At 44.1% G+C, this 20727-nt stretch overlaps 1 protein-coding gene across 4 annotated transcripts in view; it reads right to left on the bottom strand.

Annotated features, from left to right (window-relative positions):
- The window catches only part of EXTL3 (exostosin like glycosyltransferase 3), a 132562-nt gene extending 124531 nt beyond the window's left edge, over positions 1–8031 (bottom strand). For 2 of the 4 annotated variants that reach the window (XM_051614333.1, XM_051614339.1), the window contains exon 1: positions 7708–8024. The gene's annotated coding sequence lies outside the window, so the exon portion shown is untranslated. Of the gene's footprint in view, positions 1–6789; positions 6900–7707 lie in introns of those variants that run through there. The other 2 variants (XM_051614340.1, XM_051614335.1) reach the window with 2 other exon arrangements.
- Between the last annotated feature and the right edge of the window lie 12696 nt (positions 8032–20727).

The raw sequence follows: 20727 nt of genomic DNA, 5'->3' as shown, positions 1-20727 counted from the left end.
AGGGGCCAAGCACATACAGACATTGCCCCTCCTTAGGTAGTAGGTGCCATGCCAACCATCCCCTCCAGCAGCAAAGGTGAAGCAAGTGGAGCTTCTCACTGCTCTGCCTCTCACTTTGCCTTCTGAGTAACAGGAACAGGCCAGCTTCTACCAGACATGCATCCCTCATAGCCTTGGAGCAGCAAAATTCAGAGTACCAGAGCTAGGTAAAAATATCAAAATACAGAGATAACCCCGACCAAGCAAGCAGGTCCTCCTCAGCACTGCCAATACTCCTATCTCACGTCTTGTGAGAAGCAGGTTGGACACCAGATAGCAGTATTCTAATGTAAGATCATTAAGACAATAAATTAACGGTAAGAAAAGAGGAGAAAGGCTACCTAGCAACCCCTCCCCAAACCCTGCTACTGAAGAAACCCTTATCTTCCCCCAAAATACCCACAAGCAGTTTGCTGTTGCATTATCAAACCTAATGACCTCACTGATGCACCATATAAATGACAGGAACTGAAGAGCTGAGAGAGGGAAAGGGACCAAGGCCATCCCTTCCAGCAGCAAGCTATGGAATCAGTTTAAACAAGTCACAAACCCCAAATCCAAAGGTCATTGTGAACAAGTAGGGGGCAGTACTTCTCTACATCACTGAATCACTGCAATACACTCAGATACTACAGAAACACTGACCTACATTTCCTGTTGATTTATAAAGCATGGAAGCAGGAGAAAGTAACAGAAGAGCTCAGGTATAATCCCCTGCCTTCCCAAACGGCTCCACATAATCACACAGACTGTACACAGTATGAGTTAACAGAAGACTCCCTCAATATGCACACAACAGCTTTCGGTAAACAAGCTAAGAATAGGTACAGGGACAGCAAAGCATCCAAGCAAGACATCCCTGCAAAGCAGTATTAAGCTTGCAAGAAACATTCGCAATGCTGCTTTTGCTTTAATCAATTTTAAGAAGAGGAAATTCACTTTGGTTCTTTTTATAATTCTTATTCTATTACATTTGTCAGAGCTGCCACTTTCTGTCCCAGATATAGCTGCTTTCAGTGGTAACCAAAGGATTGCCGTGCCTGCACATGTATTATAGATCAGAGATGCATATTAAAACAGACTCAAGATCTGTCTAGAGATTACATGTCACTCCTTCCAAGTCAATAGAATTATACAGAGACACAAGTCAGTGCAAAGCCTGAGTCATACTTGTACAAACTACTCTAGAAGATGCTCTGGGCCTTGCTGCCTGAGTAATGTCTTAAATGCAAGCAATTGATGCAAAAACATCTTGTTCCCTGACACGTCCTTTGACAAGAAAGAAGTAATTGTGTTCATTGGCCTTCCTAATCAAAATCATCATTGTCCTGGCAATGTAAAAGTCATTTCCAGGAAAAACGCAGGTCTGATTCCTGAGGGGTGGAGGGCAAATTAGCTTCTCTACCAAAGCCTTGAGATAACTGCCAGCTCCAGCTCAATCGTTACTCCTAACTAACTACACCCTTGAGACACTTGAAAAAGGCTTGGTGCTATTAATCACTGCCATGAAGTAAAAACAAAGTCAGAAGACCCTAGAGGCAAATGTGAGAAACCAACTGCAATATTTCTTTGAATCTTTATATTATTTTCATTAAATCTCAATTTTTAAGAATTCTACAATTAACATCAGTAACACTTTGCAGATGTTACTGATTTATAGCTATCCCATGCAGAAAGGTAGTCTCAAACCTGTTTTGTAGGTGACAGGCATAAGAAGTTTGCAGACTATGAAGAGCCTAACAGCAAAAAAACCAAAGATCTCCTGGGTCCTCCAAATCCTACCTGTTCCACTAGAAAGCAACCATGTCAGAATATATTCTGCTTTTAGTGAAATCAACAAAAATGCAACCACCCAGAACTTATTTTACAAGATCACTACAAGGACAGCTCTTGCCTTTCTTCAGGTCCTTGTTATTGTTTCCTGATGCATGGTTGAGGACTTGCAAGGAAAGACTTAACAACAGCTAATTGTCAGACGCCACAGTAATTAGTGGCAACTTTCCAACGCATCCATCTCTGGCTGGTTTTCCGATAGCTGGCTCCTCCCCAGTCCCCACAGCAAAATGAAGGTACATGAGGTAGGCGGCAGATTCATTTACAAGTACTAAGGTCTTCCCAGAAGAGATGCCTAAGGAAATAAACCTCTTACCTAAACAATGCATGGGTTGTTGTTTTTTTCCTTCCCATTTGCTATGGGACTGCTATCTTTATTAATAATCTGAGAATTATGTTAACTTATTCACCGAGATACATTACGTGCACAATGCATTTCTAGGAGTCAGTGGGTTCCTGTATTACATCTTGTCTCTGGCCAGTGAGTTACCTCTAAATGAGGCCAGGATCACATCGTCCTGTCTTCTGCCCACAGATACACATCACAGCTTTGATGTTACTACTCAATTTATATCAAAGATTTTCCGGCTTATTTATTTGCAGACCCTTCCCTGCAGGCAGAAAGGCTTCCAGCAGCAAATTCATTACTGCTTTGCCTAGACTTAGAAAGAGGTTCACACCATTGCTCTATATATTTAGGCTCTGGTCTCAACTCCAAGGCTCCCCACTTGTTTGGCAGCTCTTCTTGTCACAAGCTCCAACACTTTCATGCCAACCTTTTCCAGGCATCATCTGCATGTCAGCAGTACTCCACAGCACACACTCCACTCAACACCAACACAATCCAGAACACATCACTTCCCACTAAGTGCCTGTACAGAGCAGACCTGCAGTATAATTACTTCCTCATGCCCATAATAGAAGCACTAAAAGACATGTACAAATTTCATCCTGATGCACTCCCGCATCACATATGATGCGGAGGCATTTAATCCAGAGAGGAAAAGAAAAAGAAGAAGTTTTTCCCACATTCAGAGACATGCTTAATTCCACCATATTTAGATCTGGACCCAGAAGGCAGGGTACATATGGGATGGGAAAAAGAAAGCTTTTTTTCACATTAAATAACTGAAACATGTTGATGGAACAATGAAACAGAGGGTTGTTGGTGTTTTTAATTGTACTGTCTATATATAAACAGAGGACCCAATTTCCAGATGCAGTTGCCAAATCTGAATTCATCATCTGTTTGACTGGAGTTAGAAAGGACTCAACCTGTTGAGAAGTGTCCCATAATGAAGATAACACATGCATACAATTTATTTCCTGCTCTACAGTATTTTGGCTTTCAAATAAACATAATACACTTTCAAATTAGTTCACAGGTGACCAATATACTGGCACAGATTTGAGATGACTACATAGCTCCATAATTCCTTCATGTGACACAGAAGAGCTAGAACAAAAGAGTAAGAAACCTCATCCTGCAGGGTCAGATGTCAGAACACACATTTCAGCACAGCAACACTCATACCAAAACATAACAGGAATGGAAACAAACCTCAGGCTACCTGCACCACCACTATCCCTAAGAAAAAAGTCAGATAAGAAGATAACTGCTAGTATTTTGAGTCATAAAAGAAAGCATTTTATTAAACAAGACAGATAGAAAGCTACCCAGCTGGAAACAGCACATTAAAATGAAATAAGCGTTGCTTGTGCAGTGGGAAATGTTATTAGCATTTTGTATAAGAAGAAACTTGAGCAGTTTTCTCAATGTTCCTGGGCTAATCCCATGCTCTGATATCACTCTCAGGCTGTCATTTGCATCCACACTTTCTTAACGCATCAAAATCAATAGGCAAGAGGAAGGGCAGGGAATAGGGAGAGAAAACAAACCCCTCAACTCCAGGCAAGGAGATCCCAACTATTTCAGAAACTGACTGTCAGAGCAGTAATTCTGAGAGCCATTAAAACACACGTCTTAAAAAAACCTCCTTTACATCCATTAGTGGCTACAGATTATCCCTGGGTTTGGAGTTTTACAACACCATTCCCCTGACAAACATGAAAGATTTATTTGCTTGACTTAAAAGTCTCAATTTTCTGTATCTCACTTGATTTTTAATCATGAGGGACAGGTCACTTTGCAGTGTTATTGGGTTACATCAACATAGCCCTGAGAAACTGTTATCCACTCACCCCAGGTTAACAGGAGCAGATGCCAGCAGGGGGAACGCAGCACACCTACTCACTTATTGTATGGATATCGTAAACTTCCTCAGCAAAAGCTAAATTTAAATAAAGATATTAGGACTTGCTTAAAAAATGCTATAGTCATGAAGGGAATGCCCAGCAAGCCAAGGCAGAAGCTACAACGTCTTTTCAAACCCATCTGTGATAGATTAGCCAGTCCTCTAAACAGACATCAACTAACTAACAGCAATGATTTCACAAAAATGGGATTTCAATTTGCACTTCAAAACTGGCCCTGCAATTGCTGCATAATAACATCAATCTACCTGGTCAGCCAGTGCTCAACGCTTCCTATGCCCAGGCAATCCAGGGATCGACTAGCTGTAAGCCACAGAGCTGTACATGCTTCTGCCTTTATCCTTCCTAACAAACCCCAAAACGTCAAATTGGCTTTGCACCTCTTCTCAGGCAACATCCACAAACAGCATTTGCATCTGACCAACAGCCATCTAAGCTCCAGGAGCCAAATTCAACCATGACAATCCTCAGTAAACAGTACTTTCAAGTATTCTCCAAGAAGAAAACTACAGACTCTTTGCTTTTGAGGGTATGTCTAAACTGCAACCACAGAACTGCATACTCATACTAGCTTTAGCCCAGGAAGCACAGCCTGTGCCTCCCAAGACAAAAGTACCAGCCGCATCCCCCAAATCCCACAGGAATGCTTCCTCCACTGCCTAGGCACATACTAGCAGATATATGCTTACCTGTACCAAAATGGTATATATATAAATATGCCTGTATTACTTTTTCACAAGGAAGCAGACAAAAAACCCACATATTTTGCTTGTTGGGTGGTTAAGACATAGGCATCCCAGTCTGGATTAGGATGTTTGTTACAGCAACAGCAAAAATTCCACCCGGAGTTAAAACCCCAGAGTTAGGAACTGCTTCAGAATGTTCACAGTCTGTTCCTTCCTCAAAAACAGGGTGTTTAACAGAGAACACAGGTAGAGAAGTGAGACAACAGGCACCGAGATCTACTCATCTACTGATCAGGAGGTGGGATCCAACGGTACAAAGGTCCCTTGCAGTTCTGTGTTTCCATGGGGTTTTCAAAGCAGAAAAATTGCCTCTGGACTAGGAACCAATTCACATTCGAGCGCTGTGATCTTGGCTTCAAACAACTAGCGTATGTGGTTAGCGGCGTTTCCCACCTCGGTGAAATCATTGTTGTGGGCAGGGGGAGGAATGCCCTGGGAAAACAGGCGAGGCAACTGGAGAGGTGATAGGAATCAAACAGCAAGGAAAAAAAAATTTTAAAAATCAGGCAGCAGAGACTGACAGGACAAAAAGACCAAATACACTCAGCCAAAAGGGAAGAGACAAACTCCACAAACTTACGATGATGGTATAGTGGCATTTCAAGACGTAACAGTCACAGAAAACAGACTCAAAATGGGCTCTGGCTCTACATATGCAAGAAAGTCTTGGGAATGTGTCAACATTCAACTCCTTAGCTGAATGGTTCCAGGGATCTGCAGTATAAATACTCAAGGAAAGATTATTATGATGTTGTCCATCCCATCTCAACGGCACATAAACACCCCTCGGATTTTGCCATATATCATTGTGAAAGAGTCTAAGTGAAAGCAATCCAACAATCATGTTTTTCTTGTTTTGCATTATACGCCACTTTTACTCTGACTTGACAACTGCCAGAATTCATCCTCACATGCAAATAAACATGAGAGCTAACAATCTCCACTTGGAAACAGAGAATTTCAGAAAACTATTTTAGACTTCCCTTCTGCAACAAGGCATCAAGAAGTTCAAGAACTGTCTGTACCACAGTGGTACAGAATCTCTTAACACTAAGCTGAACCAACCCAAATTCCTGTTTCTGGAATGAAAAACTGAAAAGAGGAGGCATCCCAAAGTCATGAGTGAACACAGATAAAGAAACATGTAACAACAGGACTCTGAGATGGTACATGAAGTTAAGAGATTTCTTGGGGGGAAAACAGTTTTCTCTCCCCATCACCATATGATCAGCCCATAGCTCATTTCTGATGCTACTTCTGCGTAGAAACTTGCTTAAGATTACTCATTATTTGATAAAACCTGACAAAGTACAAAACACATCTTGTATTCCAAAAACCTTACTATCTTCAATACAAGAAAACCTGGTTGTAATATCTGGTTTAGATGTTGACATCTCACATATGTAGATTGTTCCATGAAAACAGAAATATCTGTAAGATAATCACCTGTATGTGACACTCCTTTCAGGAAACAAAGTTATTTAATCATCTTCATACAGACGTTAGACTATCATCATGGAAACCCAGAAATTTTAAAGCCAAGCTATCATATTGGGATATCAACACACCCACTTTATCAGGCACACACAGAAGCAATAAGCAATCAAAAACTAGTCGATGAGACTCTCAATGTTTGGATTTAAACACACAGCAACAAAACAGCATACCTAGAATGCTTCTCGGCATCTCTGTGAAACCTTAACGCTATTTTAACAATTTCCAGCTCCTCCAGACTCCAAAGTGTTTGGTTTCGTACCAGTATAACGGGGCGCTAGGCAGTCAGCTGCAATGCATTAGCCCTACACTAGTAAAATCTTTGATTGAGGAAAGACCCCTGTGTTTTTGAGTAAGAAGAGACCTCATGCGGGGAAAACAGCTGGAAAAATACAACACGAACCTCAACTTCAGCAGCGAATTCTCAGGAGCGTAATGCAAGCACACCGGGAACGCTGAGAAGCCCAGGCAGACAACAGCCCGGTCCTCACCATCTCACGAGGCAAAACCCCAGCAAGAGCACCGGGGAGCAGCTCCCAGCGACCGGGGGGGACCTGCCGCCCGCGCCAGCGAGCGGCCAAGGGCTCTGCCGAGTTTCCAGCAGCCGGGACAACGCCGAGCGGCAGCAACAGGCGTGCGGGGGGCAGCGCGTTCGGCGACCCTCCGAGCCGAGCCGGGCGCTAGGCCTCGAGCCCCCCGGCACGAAACGTCCCTCCGAGCGGGACGAGCGGGGCTGCCCCGGCCGCTGGGGAGGCGGGGTCCCCGCGAAGGGCAGGAGGTGCGCAGGCAGCCGGGGGAGACGGGGCTCGGGGCTGCCTGTGCCCCTGTCCCCGGCGGAGTCCGCTGCAAGAGGCAGGCAGGGAGGAGGGCAGGCGGGGAGGCTGCCTGTCAGCAGCGCCGGGTGCTGCCGCAACCCTGCCCCCCGGGGGGGGTCGGCAGCCTTGCGGGACCACCACCCCGGCTCCCGCTGCCTCCCTCGCCCCGCGAGACCCCCGCGACGTTCCTCATCCTGGGAGGGCCACCCTAACCTCCTCCTCAGCCCCGAGGAACGCCCGCACCGTGTCCCCAGCCCTGAGGGACCCTACCCACCCCCCCCACCCCCCAGCCTGCCGCCCAGGGACGCCCCGGCCGGGCTCGGGAAAGGCCTCCCTCCTTCCCCCGCCTCAGGGGGCTTCCTCCGGACTGTACCACTCCCGCCTCTCACCCGGCCCCACGGGATCCCCCCGGGGGGGGTGTGGGGGGGGTGGTTACGGCGGGGTGCGCTACCCCCGCGGGTCGCTCTCCCCACACCCCCACACACCCGACGTACGGTCCATCCTACCTCCTGGCGCTCTCACTTCTCCCTCCCGGCGGAGCCGCGGTCCCGGTGCCCGCCGCGCCGCTCTCCGCGCGGGGCTGGGGGGGGAGCCATCGCCGCTGCCTTGTCTTCCCCCGCCGCCCGCCCTCCCCTGCTCCCCCCCCCTCCGGTCCCGACACAGTTGGTTTGTTCCGAGAAGCCGGCCGGTCTTCTCCCTTAAACCGCTGGATCTCTCACGTCTTCGGCCATTTCCGACCGAACCGGCGGAAGTTCCCGAAGTGGTGGCGGAACTTCACGGCCTTATCCGAAGAGTGGGCGGAGATAGCCGAGCCGACAGCGGAGATTGCCGAAGAGCTGATCGGGGCGGCGAGCAAGAAACGCAGAGGAGGAGACTCATTTTAACTCCCGAACCTGCTGGGAACACCCGAAGCTCCCCAGGACGCGCTCCCCCTGCAGCGCCAAGAGGAAGCGCCCCAAGCTGCCAGGGGCTCACGGCAGTTACCGACCACCCTCACCCGCCCCTCGGGAGGGGAGCGGGGCGCCAAACCCCAGGCGGGCTCTGTCCCTTTAAATGGTGGAGGAGGCGGAGCAGCCGCCCCCCCACCCCCCATGACACCCACCCGCCGCTGCGCATGCGCAGCGCGCCGTGGAGTTTTTCCCGCCTAAAGGTGGGCGCGTGCCTCTCCCGTCCCTCCCCCTCCCTGAGGAGCCGCCGTCCCCTCAGGGCCCGGCGCTCCAGCCGCGCCCCAACCCCCTCCTCACGGCTGCCTTGTCTTTCCCCAGCCGTGCCCCCCACATCCCTGCCAGGCTCGGGGTGCACCCGTGGAGCTCAGCTGTAGCGGCGAAACCGCTGCGGGGCCTGCAGAGGTTGGCACTGACCCGCCAGAAAGGCATCCGCGTGAGTCCTTGCGGGAAAAAAAAAGGGGTCCTACAAGGCGTTGTTTGGGGTTGTTTAGCTTGGAGAGAAGGAGGCTGAAGGGAGAGAACTTGCTGCTCTCTACAGCTACCTGAAAAGGTCATAGCAAGGCAGGGGTCGGTCTCTTCTCCCAAATTCCAAGTGATAGGAGATGAGGGAATGGCCTCAGGTTGCACCAGGAGAGGTTTAGGTTGTATATTAGAAGAAGCTTCTCCAGTGCAAGTCAGGCTCTGCGACAGGCTGCCCAGGGAAGTGCTTGAATCACCATCCCTGGAGGTGGTGCTGAAGGAGATGGTTTAGCACTGGACCCAATAGAATCAGGACTCAATGATCCCAAAGGTCTTTTTCCACCAAAACATTTCTGTGACTACATGAAAACAACTCTTACATGGAAAGCTGATCTAAAGAGACAGTCTGCAGAGCCTGCTTACAGGTACTAAAATACCACTAAACGTTCAATTTCATCACAAAATTGCATCAAGATCCAACCTGGAGGGTTTGCACTAACAGCACAGAATTATCACTCATTCTGGACAAAGTACTTTTAAATATCATTAGTGGTTAAATGTTCTTAAGTCACAGAAGCTCTGTGAAATTTAGGTTGACAAGTACTGAACATACCATGCAACAGATGGTGATTGAAGCTAAAGGGAAAAAAAAATAAAGCAATGGGAAAATAAAGGGAAGAAGGAAGAAAATGGGCAAGTAACAGTGCCAGCATCTCACAACAAAGCCAAGTCAACCAGGTTCAGTACTCTGCTTCATTGCTTTATGCACTGTAATTGTAATTTTATATTTAAGGGGCCCTGTGAAAGGCATATCTATGGGAATCAAGTCCCAGCCCAAAGCACACAAACTGACAACTTTTTGGAAGTTAGAGAATTTTCACAGGAAGAAATGGAGCTTTATCTCTGTAGGAGTAGAGAAGGTGGCAATTGTAGTGTTTCTGGCCACAAAATTCCAGGATTCTCAGCTTTAATAAAACATGAGCACTTCAAAACTGCAAGAAACCACTTTTCCACCACTCTGCACTTTTTAACAGTCATTTACACATGCGTAAAGAATGCAAGAAGAAACTAACTTTTATACTGAGATGAAAAAACAGTGGGGAGCAAGGCAGGGGGCACAGGTCTACCCTTTGATAAACAATACAAAATCCAATCTCACAAGCAGGGAACGAGCTGTACTGGAAGCGTAGGAATAGGTACTGCAGGTTGAAAGGCTCCAAGAAACAATACTTTATATTTTTCAGGAGGGGGGAAAGACAGACTGCATTGCACAGTATAAAGACAAAATTAATATCGTTGAACAGACCCACGTTCCCCTAGCACACACATCTGTTCCCACTCTACCACAGCTTGAGGTTTTGCTGTTCCACCCAGCTCTACCTAGAGCAGTGCAGAGTGAAATGGGGAGACAATAAATTCCCCTCAGGACCTTGCTGAAGAAGAAATACAAATGGAGAATGTGCACTTCAGGACACAACTCAGGAGAACAATTCTTCTCCCAACTCCTAAAAGAAAACAAGCTTTCAAGGATCAGCAGCCAGTCTGGCAAGTTCAGAAAGCACTATCAAGGCTATTACACATGATATGGACAAAGACAGCTTCAAACTTGATTCCCTCCTCTATGTACTTATCCTTCATATTCTAATTTAACAGGAGATCAGTATTAAAGGGGATTTTTTCAGTTTCCTTTCCACCAAGCCAAAATTCCATTGCTCAACTGCCTTCTGTGTATCCTAACGAAAAAATTACCATGTTCAAATATCCTCATTTCCCATGTTTTCTGCTACCTAAGCTTTTGTTCTCTCATATACAGTATCCACAAACACACATAATATTTTCATGTCAGAAGTGGATCCTAATGGGCAGAGCCTATAAGCTATGATGAATAATAGTTTAAACAATCAAATAAGTTGCATAGGAAGTTGCCTGACTCTCCCTAGCTGAGAAGAAGCCTTTTGCTCCTAGCAGCTGCTCAGCCTGGCTTCCCAAAGGAACAACCTTTAATGCCCAGTTCATGGGCACTGCACAGTGCCAGTCTTGGTAAAGACTTTGAAACTCCTTGGTGACTTGTAGTTGAGGGGTGGACATTTAAAAATACTAGATCTGCTGTATGAAGGCATGCAGGTGCAATGCAAAGACACCCAAAAAAGCAGGAGCAGTTCAGATCTCACCACTTCTCTTTGACCTGCTCACCAACCAAGCAGCCAGCTTGTGCATGGTTTCTACCCAGCTATCCAAGTGGGTTTTTTCCAGCCATCAGCCTAAACAGTGATAGGAGTTGGGGGATTTGGGGAGTGCCTGGGGCTAACAGGGAGGTAGCAATAAAGAGGGATCTAGGGGTCTACAGAAGGACAAGAAGGAAGGAGGTTTGGCAGGAAAGGGAAATGGGGTGAGGGCCTGTGATGGCACACATCCTAGGAGGAAGAAGAAATGGTGGCAAAGGCTATGGGGAAAAAACAAAATCTAAGGAAAAACTGGTTTAATGAGTCCCACTGCTCACAGAACAACTCATTTAGACCCTTCTGTATGATTTAATGCTGGGAACTTCCCTTCTATTACCTTTTACATAGCTCTGCAGTTGGCAGCTACAACGTAATACAGTGAATGCCATCACACCTTTGTGTCCTCCACTTCCCTACTTGAAATGGTCCCCACTTCACTACTTTTCCTCACCCGCACTGAAATTCCCTCTTCCTCATCCCACTTACTCATAAGCATTTCTCACATCCAACACAGTGGTGTCTCCAATCTGCTATAAATTACATCCAGTCATTTCAAGCAGGTATTAAGGAGTTTCAGAGCCAGCTAATGCACGCTTCCATGGTGCATTTCCATGGCCTGAAATAAACCTTGGAAAAACATCCATTGCTCCTCAAGGGTACAACAATCTAAGGGGAGGACCCTAAACTTTCTTCTTTTCCCTGCTGCAGTCCTTCTGGTAAGTCTTTTTTAACCTCTCCTCCCTTCCATAGAACACAGTACTGAGGCTGAACCATCTGTGGATTTTTCAAGTTTCATGGAATGTTTTAGACCGCACGCTTAACCTCAGACACTCCTATCAGATTTCACAGGATTCAGTCACTTTGTAGCTCCAGGGTGCTGTAGGTGCTAAATAGATCATATACATCTCTCAGCCACTATGCAACAACTACACAGCAAAGCTCAATTATTAATCCTGCTGAGACTCTTGACTGCTTTCAGCCATCAGGTATCCCACAGCATGCTTCACAAGAGAGGAAATGTTAATCATTCTTCCTGCAGTTTTTAACGGATATGGATTTTTAAGGTGTTTTTTTTTCCTCTCCTTACTTTATGTCGTAAAAGCAGTGGCCTGGTCCTGCTCCTGTGTTTAGAGCAGCTGCCAAACTGCAGTGTAAGGAGCTGCATTTCAGTAGTAGGTGAAGGCACCTTGGTATGTTTAAATAAAGCACTTTGAAGACCCCATGGGCACAAGAATTATTGTAACAACACACCCTAAGGCTGGCCATAAAGTATAGCAAGGGCTACAGCATGAAATCAAACCCTCAGTGGCAATATCTGTGTTGAGAAAGGAGAAGTTATCATCAGAATGGACACGTCAACATGAAGACTTTTCCCTCCCCAATGCTAATTGTAGTTTGGACCCAGTGCAGCCCCATCTGGGATCCAAAGAGCAAAAACAATGAACAATCCACATCCTGCACAGGGTGACCAGACCCTAATGGCAGAACAAAGTAAGTTTATAAAAGCAATGAAAGCTTCTGACAAGATGCTAGGATGCTGAAGGACACTGCCTGGTAGTGAAACAGGTTGAGGACAAGAAGTGCCCTTTCCCTTGTTAATGAAGGCACAGGTAGTCTTTCCGTCCAAAGAAGAGCAATGAAGCTTGGGAGTTTGGAGTGTAGGTTTGACGAGGAGTGGCTGAGGGAGCTGGGGTTTTCTAGCCTAGGGAAAAGAAGGCTGAGGGGAGACCTTATCACTCTCTACAACTGCCTGAAAAGGAGGCTGTAAAGAAGTGGGGATGAGGCTGTTCAGTGAAGTTACAAGTGACAGGACAAGAGGTAGTGGCCTCAAGTTGCACCAGGGGAGGTTTAGATTGGATGTTAGGAAGAATTTCTTCACTGAAACAGTTATCAGGCATTGGAACAGGCTGCCAGGGGCAGTGGTAGAATCACCGTCCCTGGAAGCATTAAAGAGTTGTATGGTTTATAAAACCATACATAACCACACTATGTTATTTTTTTTCATGAGAACCACAATGCCTAAAAGGATAATTTTCATATATTTCAGCAACAATTAAGTTAGTTAAGAGAGATTAGGACAGTGGTTACAAATAAACTGTGAGAGAGCAGATGGCTCAGAGGATGGGTAGAGACATGTAGCTTCCCTTCCTCCCCCAGTATCTCCCAGATCATTAGCAACCGAAGGCTGTTACGAGTGTTACTTGATTTGTTGTCCAAAGTACAGTTTTCACCATCCCCAAAACTACCAGCAAACCAATTTCAATATGATAATTCACTCCTGACTTTGGTGGAGCTCAACACAGTGTGAGCAGGTGAAGGTAAAGTGGGTTTTCTTCCCCTCACAGCAATTCCACAGTAATTCTGTAAACCCAGCCCTAATTTCCTTTGCATTTTTATAGCTACCTAAAATATTAAATGCTTTGAGTCATGCAGAGTAATTTTGTGTGTGCACATCATTAACAGCAGCAGCCTTCACAACTGTGGTACCTTGAGAACAGCTGTTGCGCACAAGCCACTGCACGGGTGGCTTCATGGCAAAGGAGCTGAATAGCCAACTGACCTGCTTTCTCAATCCTGCAGTGTCATTGCTCTCTCTTCCTCACCTGGGCCCCTGCAGGGTGTACAGTAGGGAGAACAAATGTGTACAGGTTATTTTTGTTTCTCTTTTTAGCTAGATCTAGCTCCGTCATTAAAAAAAAAAGTCACCCAGCATAAAAAAAATATCTAAACCATATCTAAAGAAAATTTATGTACAGAAATTACTTTAAACACTCCCATTAACAGGCTTCCATATTGCAATACTCCTCAAGATTTCAGTGACTATTAAGAAAGACATGATCCAAAGCAGGAAGCAGCAACCCAGCCTGGTGACAGCCAAGCAAAACTCTGAGTGGATCTTGGTGACGACTGAGTAAAGGCACAAAATACCAGTGCTGCCTCTTTGCTTAAGGCTCCTTCCCCTTCCGAGCCCTGCTACATCAAGTAATCAGCTGCATTTCTGTAAAATTCCCTTGAATTCCTTGAGTATTACAGCTAACCATGTTTCCCCTTCATCTCAAAACAGATGCTTTGAAGTTTTCCAGAGATACCCAAGAAGGAAGACACATCCAAATACCTAGACTACCCCCAAACTCCACCCTGGAACAGATGGTGAGGTTATAAATACAGAAGCATCTGGTAACCACTGCTATGGAAAAGCTAGCAAGAAACAGCTTATTCTGTTCTATTAAATATTCCATAAAGTGAACTATATTTAAACAGGAGTTAAAAAGAAACAATTGTCTCATCCGTATATAACATAATCCCAAAACTCCTACATATTGTAACTGCAGCTTACCTTGGGCATTACACTCTTGTCTACCAAAAGCAGTTTTTTAATTAACCATTCAGCACTGCCTAAACTTAAAGTGACTGCAAAACAAGTAGCTTAGTAAAGAACAAAAGCAGCATTTTCAGCTTGTGCTTTGTGGCACCAGACTATTAAACTCAAGGCTTTGAGTTTCCAGCACTTCAGCTCACCCTTGAGTCCACACAATTTCAGGGGCCTTGACAACATGCCAGATTGCCAACAGTGCTTGAAAGGACAGAAGACTCGAGGAAGGCACATTCTGCTCACAGAGACCTGTGTGCTTAAGCCAGCTGGTTCTTTTGTCCCCAGTTCATTTACCACAATGTAAACTGAGGATAATTCTTTCTACATGATTGTCAGAAAAACAATCTGTTAGAAATTATAGTCATCATATAGTAAAGAAGACCAGTAAACATGAACACAAGGTGGTTAAGAAAAAACCCACTCAAATCCCCAAACCAGAGTCAGACCTGAGCATGCATGCTGCCCACATAAGCCCAGATCCACTTTCAAAACTCTATTTAAATAACCTTTTGGGACACTGCTCTGTGGTTCTTTCTGTGAACCAAGTGAATCATCTGTGTTTGCAAGAAATCCAAAGCGATCGCGTGCATAAAACGATCGTTCTGGATTAAAGTCACTTTGGGAAAAGACCGTAAGAGGCTGTCTGCTGGGATTGTCTTAAGAGGTCCACTGGAGACCCCACTGTCAGATTTGGATGTGCACAGAGAGCTTTTAAAAATTACTATAGAGAGAAATAAATACTACTAGGAATTTGCTGATGAGGGAATCTTAAATTCCAGTTATAGAAGGAAGAACAAATACTAACAGCAGGGCCCTGTATGTCCGGGATGTAATAGCTGACAGATTTCTTTACAAAATAGGTGCTGAGCAAATGGGAGGTGATTTTGCTATAGACTTTTGGCAAATAGTGAGTATGTTGTAATAATAGCTGCTTGTGATCACTCCATTCGAGCCTATTTTCTGCAAATTGCTACAGTTTAAGCAAAATAGAAGTAGGTCTGCGAGGTTTTCAACTTCAAAAAGCAAAGTTGAGGTAATTAAGGGAACTAGTTTGTGAAGCTGAGGGGGTTGAATGGCTGAAAGGCTCTGATGATAAGACCTTGAAACCAAAGAAGAAAAAACATCTGCTATTTGTGTCCTGAATAGATGAGGTGAATAAAAAGCACACATAGGGAAGCAATGAAAACATGCTGAAGATGGGAGATAGTCATGGTCAAGCCCTCAGACTGAGTACAGATGCTGCCTTGCCATTGAGTAACAAGGAGACCACCAAACACAGGGCAAAGGCAGGGTGGGCTACGAGACATTCTGCCTGCAGTTTACCCAGACAGGAGAACGTCAACTACACTGCTCAGTGCGCTCTGTTACAGGCTGCCAAAATATCACATCTGCTAGCAAAGGACTTCTAACAGGTCTCCACAGTCCCCCAACTAAAATTCAGGAATCATAGCATCATAGAATGCTTTGGGTTGGAAGGGATCTTAAAGATCACCCAGTTCAAACCATCCAACCAAGCCTTCAAGATCAAAGGTTAGAAGTGCTGGAATGAACCTCCTCATCCCTCAGCCTGTGTTTTAAAGTGCCGATGTGCATGTCTGATGTTCTCAGGTGACCACATGGCACCCCATCAATACCAGCCTGCTTCAGCCAGTGCCTCTCCCAAATGGTGGAGACCTCTACACAGAATATTTCTGCTTAAGGAAGCAGGGCCAGAAGTAGCAGCTCTTGGGGAAGCCACGACTATCACTTGCAGATGAGACTTGAGAACAGACTTTCAATCAAAACATAAAAGGCAGGGAGATAGAGTGTAAAGTGCATTGTGAGATTGAAGTTACATTGTACTAAAATAACTCGGCCCCCATCTTTGATAAAATAACCAGTTTCTTCTGACAAAAAGGCATTTGATCTTATTTATTGGGATTCTAGCAAAGTGACAAGAAATCTGGGGACTATTAATAAAGGGGGGAATATGGGGATCGATAAAAAGATCAATAATGCTCACGTGCATTAAGTGCTTCAGGTTTTTAAAAAGCATAGTTACAAAGATAAATAATAACAAATAAATGTTGTAATTTTGAGCACAATCTATTTCAAGACCTAGCTTTACTATAATGTACCAAAATACCTTAAACTTAAAAAAACCCAACATGTAAGCAGTACAAGCCTGCTGCCAAAATTGACCACTAAAACAGGGAAACAGTTGCCAGCTGCTCCTTTCTCCCAGTGCAAAAAGGTACTTCCACAGGTCACTCAATTCTGTTACTAGTGCATTAAAAACAGAGAAAACAATTCAAAGCTGGTTCATAATGAAAGTATTTCTTAAAATGAAAGCTTTCTGTGTTTTTTTTCTCATACCTGCAAGATTCTTAAGTGTATTTGCCAAAGCACGGGACAGGAAATCCGGAGTCTGATCCCTTAATACTGAAGTCAACCACATCCCATAATCCTATTAATACATTTATCAGGCTTCATCTTCACAGTAATCAGGTTTTTAGCCCTTGTTCCCCAATTCCCATTAGAAAGCTATTCAAGAACCTCACTTGGTTTCAAGCCATTCTGCTCATTTCCAGCCTAAACTTATTCAGAGCCATTTGTTCTTGTGCCAAAATTGTCATTTCACTTAAATAACCCTTCTCTCTCTCTGGTATTTATGCCACTGTATTTATAGAGAAGGAATATAATTCTTCTCTGCCTTTTTTTTGTCACTGGCTTACCATCCAGACTCCTTTAATCGTTTTGTGAACCAGCTTCTCTGCTCTCCAGATCATTTCTAGCAGACAGCCTCCCCTGCACCTTTTACAGTTGAAATCAATCTTTCTCCTACATCGGCAAGAAATGTATAGTACATTTTAAACAATGTCTCCCTAAAACCTATCACAGTGGCATTCACATTTCCTTGTCACTAGTGGGAATAATGTGTTTGACAAATGTGATCGTCATTGGGACACCAGAATTATCATATTAATTAATACATTAATAGATTCATGCATTTTCATTCCAGTATAGGAAACCCAACTCTCTATCAGAGCTTACATTGCAAGAGCTTACATTTGCTGTCAGGCAAATAGTCCTAAAATAAATCATTCTTCTGATGGGATGTCCTGTTTTTCCTCTTTTGATAACATCTCCAAATCCCATTAATTTCTGCTATATCATCAATCAATACATTGATTAACACTGGTCTTGAGACTAGCCCTTGAGAAACACTATTGCCAACTTGTCTGCCAATCCTTTCTCAATGATCCTACCTTTTCTCATGTGACTACAGGATTTATTGATGCAAAACAGAGAGCAAAATACTTCAGTTGTGATTAATTTAAACTGTTTTGCCTTGCATTTTTTGTCTTTTTTTTTTTTTTCTTATCAAAAGTCTGACTTTTCATAGAATCATAGAATGCCAGGTTGGAAGGGATCCTAAGGATCATCTGGTCCAACCTTTCTAGGTACTACTATAGTTTATATGAGATGGCTCAGCAGCCTGTCAAGCTGAGACTTAAAACTGTCCAGTGTGGGACAATCTACCACTTCCCTTGGGAGACTTACAATGTTTGACTGTCCTCATGGTGAAAAATTTACCTCGTGTCCAATTGGAATCTCCTCAGGAGCAACTTGTACCCATTACCCCTTGTCTTTTCTATGTGACTCCTTGTAAATCAGGAGTCTCCATCTTCTTGGTAGCCACCCTTTAAGTACTGGAACATGGCAATTAGATGTCCACAAAGCCTTCTTTTCTCAAGGCTGAACAAACCCAGTTCCTTCATCCTCTCCTCATAAAGCAGGTTCTCCAGTCCTCTGATCATCCTTGTGGCCCTTCTCTGGACCCTCTCCAGCCTGTCTGCATCCTTTTTGTAGAGCAGGGACCAAAACTGAACACAATACTCCAATACTTTTGCTAGTAGAGAACAGCAAAGGCATATTTCTCTGCAAATCAGGCCCTTAGCTAAACTGGAAAGCTGTCCTATTTTTACAGTTGGGCATTTGTAAAAATTAACAAACTTTGCAAGTCAACACATTTTATGTTAAAAATGGTAAATTAAGTTTCTTAGTGAGTCATCTGACTTTTAATTGTACTTAGGATTTATGTAATGAATTTAAAAAACAATTAGAATGCAGGAAAATGGCACATATAACTTGTAGTTAAATAAAATTAAGCTAAGTGTGCTGAATACATAGTTTGAATTAAAACAAACTGGTTTATTGTACAAAGAATCCTGCAGCCTATAAATAGAACTAATTTCTATCTATTCGGCATCTCTTCAGGTTTTCAGAACTTGAAACAAAATTAATTTCTGTTCTCATGCAAAGGAAGAGCTGATGCTCAAATAAAATGAATGTTGCAAAAACTGCTCCACTAAACTTTTTCTTTTAACCCAGATCACTTCTGCAGTTCAGTTGTCTGTGCAGCTGTGCCCATGTTGTCAGCAATGCTTCTGTTAGCAGGATGAACGAAGAGCAAAGGTGGGCGGGGGGGAGCAGAACTGCTACTGCTAACTATAGTCCTGCCAAAATGTTTCTGAAGGTATATTCAGAGGCAGTCCTACTGCCATCCCTTCTCTCCCTCTCTATAAATTCATATCTACTCGTAGGAACTCTGCAGAAACACACAGGCTGACACCACCATGTCAGTTTGAAATCTCATCAACTACAGAATGAGGCAATGAAGCTTTTTACAGTGTAAGTGCAGAAAAGCAGAAGTCAGTTTGAGGGGCAAACCACAGATTAAACATGGAAAACCCTCCAGCTGATGTGAGGAGGGATTTGATCTATCACAATACATATACTGCTACAGATCAGGAGTTGTCTCTAGTAGTCATTACCTAAACCTGAGCCCTGGAAAGCTGTGTCAGCTTCCTTATTGGTGGAGGCAGTAATGACATTATCCAAGTCTTCACTCAACAGTCCTGTAGTGCTTTGAGACCACCCAACAGATGGCAGTACTTGTGTTTGAGCAATGCTAGTATGGGCTCCCAATAGAGTAAGAACAAATGATAATTTGCCCTTCTGATTACAGCAGTGTTCCACTAAAACCACTGTGTTGAGTTTCAAATTCAGTCAAATGTAAAGATTAAGAAAAAAAATCCTCCCTTTCTCCCACCAGTGACAGAGCAATATTAATTTGTCTTTAATTTTTTTTTTCCCAAAAATTAAAACATAGGTTGAACTTTAGGAGTGTTACTGCACTTGAAGCAGCAGAAGAAGCTTAATAAAGTGCATCACAAAAAGATGCCACTGGGATCCGTTAAAGCCAACAGAATTGAAAACATTTAGGAGGAATGAAGCCAAAAACAGAATCAGATTTAAACTTGGCATATGTTGTGGCAGGAGGCCAGTGAAAGGAGAACTTGCTACAGGAGTAACAAGCAGGAGCTGCAGCCCACAGATCAGGTACGATGGGCCAGATAAGCAGGTGTCATCAACTGTCACAGCTGGGATGACATCAATGCAGCAATGCCAATTTCAACTTGCTGAGGCTCCGTCCTGGCACATCTACTCAGCTGTAAAAAACTTTCATCCTACTAAGCCATGCCATTAATAAACATTGAGCTGTTATATACCACTTGCCATCTTCAAAGAGCTTTAAAACCAATGACTAATCCTCACAACTACCTCCTTAGGTGCAGGAACTGTTTATAAAGATGGGAACAAAAGCAAAATGGTGAAGTCGTTTGCTACAGCTCCTAAAAAGCAAGTTTTAAAACCCGTTGAGCCCAAGGCAGAAATCCAGGACTCCCAGTTACATACCCCCTTCAAGAGGCAGAATTTCCCTTGTGTTTCTTTAACAGCAGGAGACATCTGAGAATCCCACACTGGTTTGGGTTGGAAGGGACCTTAAAGACCATATAGTTCCAATCTCCTCTGCCATGGGCAGGGACACCTTCCATTAGACCAGCTTGCTCCAAGCCCCATCCAACCTGGCCTTCAACACTGCCAGGGATGGGGCATCCACAGCTTCTCTGGGCAACCTGGGCCAGTGTCTCACCATCCTCACACTAAAGGATTTCTACCTAATGTCTAACCTATATCTACCCTCTTCCAGTTTAAAACCACTACCCCTTGTCCTATCACTAGATGCCCTTATTTTCTACATCTACAACCTAAAATATTTGCCCCCAAACCCAAAACTTCATATATAAAGTTACTTCTCAAGTGCATGTAAGAATGATTTTGTATCTTCTCTGCACAGGCAGGGATGAACAAAGCAACAGAGGAAGTAAAATGGGTGAAGTGATGGTATGATGGAGATAAACAGGAAGTTCTGGCCACAAACTTGCATTTCAGCTGATGTGGTTTAACCAAGAAAAAAAAAAAAAAAGCAGCTAAGCCTCCTCACTAGAAGGTTGGTAAATCACGATTCCTAGGTTCTCTTCTCCACCTCAGTTTTTCCTCAAGCATATAAAATTGTCTTGAAATTTACAAGAAAGCTATGAAACGAATTCAGTTTTATAACAAACTCTTGGAGGAAAGATAGTAAGAGCTCCGATGTACAGAGCATCTCCCTCACTGATGCTCTGCTCAGCAGGGATC

This window comes from Apus apus, chromosome 3 (genome assembly GCF_020740795.1).
Source record: "Apus apus isolate bApuApu2 chromosome 3, bApuApu2.pri.cur, whole genome shotgun sequence".
NCBI lineage: Eukaryota > Metazoa > Chordata > Aves > Apodiformes > Apodidae > Apus > Apus apus.
This window is presented reverse-complemented; position numbering and strand designations above follow the sequence as displayed.